This window comes from Leptonychotes weddellii, chromosome 8 (assembly GCF_054177405.1).
Source record: "Leptonychotes weddellii isolate Sample4059 chromosome 8, ASM5417740v2, whole genome shotgun sequence".
NCBI lineage: Eukaryota > Metazoa > Chordata > Mammalia > Carnivora > Phocidae > Leptonychotes > Leptonychotes weddellii.
The window spans coordinates 4348478-4353316 of NC_138376.1; positions in this window are offsets into that span (position 1 = coordinate 4348478).

Here is a 4839-nt window from a genome sequence, read left to right on the forward strand (position 1 = left end):
ACATAATAAAGGCCATATATGACAAATGCACAGCTAACGTCACACTCAATGGTGAAAACCTGAGAGCTTTCTCCCTAAGATCAGGAACAAGACAAGGATGTCCATTCTCACCATTGTTATTCAAGACAGTATTGGAAGCCCTAGCCACAACAATCAGATGAGAAGAAATAAAGGGCATCCAAATTGGAATGGAAGAAGTTAAACTGTCACTATTTACAGATGACCTGAGATTCTAAACAGAAAATCCTAAAAACCCCACCAGAAAACTATTAGAATAAATGAATTCAGTAAGGTTGTAGGTTGTGAAATTCATATACAGAAATCTGTTGCATTTCTATACATTAATAGCAAAGTAGCAGGAAGAGAAATTAAGAAAACAACCACATTTATAAGTGCACCAGAAAGAGTAATTTTAGGAATAAATTTAACCGAGGAGGTGAAAGGCCTATACTCTGAAAACCATAAGACATTGATGAAAGAAATTGAAAGCAACAGAAACAAATATACATCATGAGCATGGATTGGAAAAATATTGTTAAGATGTCCATACTACCCAAAAGCAATGTACAGATTTAATGCAATCTCTATCAAAATACCAATAGTATTTTTCACAGAACTAGAATAATTCTAATATTTGTACTGAACCACAAAAGACCCCCAATAGTCAAAGCAATCTTGAGAAAGAATAAAGCTGGAGGTACCACAATCCCAAATTTCAAATTATACTATAACGTTATAGTCATCGAAACAGTATGGTACTGGCATAAAAATAGACACATAAACCAATGAAACAGAATAGAGAGCCCAGAAATAAACCCATGCTTACATGGTCAGTTAATCCATGACAAAGAAGTCAAGAATATGCAACAGGGAAAAGAAAGTTTCTACAATGAATGATGTCAGAAAAACCATACAGCTACCCACAGAGAAATGAAACTGGACCACTTTCTTAAACTATATCCAAAAAATAAACTCAAAATGGATTAGGACCTGAATATAAGACCTGAAACCATAAAACTCTTGAAAGTAAACATAGGTGTAAACTCTTGGGCATCTGCTTAGCAATATTTTTCTGGATCTCTCTCCTTAGGCAAGAGAAACAAAAGCAAAAATAAACTATTGGTACTACATCAAACTAAAACCTTCTGCAAAGTGAAGGAAACCATCAACAGAACAAAAAGGTTATCTACTGAATAGGAGAAGATATTTGTAGATGACATATCCAACACGGGTTAATATTCAAAATATATAAAGAATTCCTACAATTGAACACCAAAAAAAAAAAAATGTGATTAAAAAGTGAGCAGACAACCTGAATAAAAATTCTTCTGAAGAAAACATACAGTTGACCAATGGACACGTGAAAAGATGTTCAATGTCACTAATCATCAGGGAGATGCAAATGAAAACCACAATGAGATTATCAGTTCATACATGTCAGAATGACCAATATCAAAAAGACAAGAAATAACAAGTGTTGGCAAGGATGTGGAGAAAAAGAAACCCTCATACGTTGTTGGTTTGAAATGTTCGTTGTTGCAGCCACTATGGAAATAGTATGGAGGCTTCTCAATAAATTAGGATACACACACACACACACACACACACACAATGTAATATTACTCAGCCCTAAAAACAAAATCTTTCCATTTGCAACGACATGGATGGACCTAGAGGGTAGTATGCTAAGTGAAATAAGTCAGAGAAAGACAAATACCATATGATTTAAGAAACAAAGGTCAACAAACAAAACAGACTCAGAAACATAGAGTACAAACTGGTGATTGCTAGAGGGGGAGGGGACATGGGGGGGTGGGCAAAACAGGTGAAGGGGATTAAGAGGTACAAAGTTCCAGTTAGAAAATAAATAAGTCCCTGGATAAAAAGTACAGCATAGGGAATATAGTCAATAATATTGTAATAACTGTATGGTGGCAGATGTTAGCTACACTTATCAGGGTGTGTATTTTATAATGTATATAATTGCTGAATCACTATGTTGTACACCTGAAACTAATATTCTATTGTATGTTGACTATATTTCAATTTCAAATTAAAAAAAAATTCTGTACTGACCTCAGCATGAATTATGGATATTTTTTTTTAAAGATTTTATTTATTTATTTGAGAGAGAGAGAATGAGACAGAGAGAGCACATGAGAGGGGCGAGGGTCAGAGGGAGAAGCAGACTCCCTGCTGAGCAGGGAGCCTGATGCGGGACTCGATCCAGGGACTCCAGGATCATGACCTGAGCCGAAGGCAGTCGCTTAACCAACTGAGCCACCCAGGCGCCTGAATTATGGATATTTTTAAAGGGTATCTTTTGTTATTTCCTCACTCACAAACTTCCAAAATCGCCACCCGGTCATTTGATGTAGGACCAACATATCACAACTGTCACTAAATCCATCTGTTGGATTATTTAGAACACTAGCAGATTTTAATGACACAGTTAAGAGAGCATTTTTAAAAACAATACCTGGCTCTCAATTTCCTCCTATCTCTTGAATGCATTACCATTTCAAATGCAAAACTTGTGCCGTCAAACCGAATAAAAAATATTTACCTAAGTTAGAAAAAAAAATAACACATCTACAAACCAGATGTCCTCTGATTATGTTATCCTCATTCTTATCATGGAGTTATTGACAAGGATCTTGTTAATACTAAGTCTATCCATTCTTCAAGCTCCTGATAAAGCTTGGATGACTGCATGAAGGTTTCCCCGTTAACTCAACAACCCCATATACATTTTACCCTGATTCTCTTTAACACTTCATTTAATTAATTTTTATATTATTTTCTCAGTGTTAAGAATTATCAAAAGCATCTTACAAAAGTACTATATAGAGTAACAGATACAGATTATAAAATATCATATGTATTATCTATTATATATGAATTCATACACAAATGTAAAATGTTCCAAATGGATTTGCACATTAATAATTGGGATGATATCCATCAAATGTCAACAGTGGTATATCTGAATCGTGTGATTCAAGGTATGTATGTGTTTTCTACATTTCTAATGTCCTAGAATAAATGTCTTTTTCTTATTGAAAGGAACAGGATGTATTATTATTCTTTAAGTAGCTTCCACGCCCAGCATGGAGCCCAATGCAGGGCTTGAACTCATGACCCTAATATCAAGACCTGAGCTACTGAGATCAAGAGTCAGCTGCTTAACCAACTGAGCCACCCAGGTGCCCCCAGGATCTATTTTTTTAATTGAAAGTTGAATAATATATCTCTGATAATGTAATCTCCTGCTTGTGGGGAGGGTGCATATTATATATCCCCCCACAGCTCTGCAAATGCATGGATATGAACACAGAGGATACAAATAGGAGGAACATTGAATTGTATGTATTCAAACGGAACAGAAACAAATCATGTTATTGTTGTCTACATTGATACAGGCCAAATAGTAATCTGATCAGGAAATCTACCATCTTAAGACATCAGGCCTGTGGTTTTCATCTGGGAGAACTGTCCGCTTTATCAGGGAGAGTTGTGAAATGTTTTAGGTCATGTTTTTATCGTCCAATGGTGGGGGGCAAGGCATACATGATGTTTCGTGAGTGCTAGTCAGGGATGCTAAAGACCCTGTGATTTTTAGCACACGTACACACAAAGAATTATCTCACTCAAAATGCCAGGAGTCCACTGTTAGGAAAGTTGGTCAGATTAAACATTTATTTACTTACTACTTATAAAAAAATGAGGCGAATGAAAACTCAAGGCATTATGATTTCATATTAGATCATATGCCCCAGAGTGTGAAGCCTCAGTTTGACACTCTTCCTATTGAGAGAAGTGTCCCTCGTGACAGCTTTGGCCAATGGAGTATGACAGAAGTGATGTGAGGCCAGTTTCTGGACTTAATCTTTAAGAAAACGGGTACTTCTGCCCTGCATTTTTAGAACCCAGCTACTAGGTGAGAAGACTACTATGAGACCATCTTGCCAGGAGGAGCCCAAACCACATGGAGCAGCCTTAGAAAATGAGATGCCACGTGGAGAAATAGAGACTGAGGAACATGAAGATGACAGGCGTGCGCATGAAGGCGTCATGGAAGTAGATTCTCCACCTCCAGGTGACCCCCTGTGCGTGACAGATGACCGGCCCAGGTGAGTCCTAAATTTCTGACCCACACGCAACTGTGCACAAAATGAAATGATTGTTTGAAGCCACTAAAATGTCTCCTTAATTTATCTTGAGTCCATCTCCTTTGCCTCCTGGAAATTCAAAATGGAGGATGTATTGCATTTTAATGTATTTCTAGAGAACATGTAAACCATTCTCTCTGCAATAAACAAGTAGACCTCAAATCTCTAAATAGAATTCTGGCAACAACTTAAAGCATGGTTTTCAATTTTGCAAATGATCCTATTTTTGATGCAGCCAACAGTTATAATTATCTACCAAACTCTAGCTAGCTAAAATGGACATAAATCAGTCATTGTGCTGACTGGGACTCCATTATGACATTAATTAATTTAATGAAACTTTATGACATAGAGTTAGTCATATACGTGTGTTCACTACTGAACTGAAAACTCCTTAGGACAGGAACAATGTCTGCTGCATTTCTTGTATTCCACCAAAATGTACCCTGCCCTGCATATGGGATGTGTTCAGCAAACGCTTGTGCATGATGATAATACAACCTACCATTAGAAATTAATTATTTTGCGACGTGGATGGAACTGGAGGGTATTATGTTGAGTGAAATAAGTCAAACAGAGAAAGACATGTATCATATGATCTCACTGATATGAGGAATTCTTAATCGCAGGAAACAAACTGAGTGTTGTTGGAGTGGGGGGTGGGGTG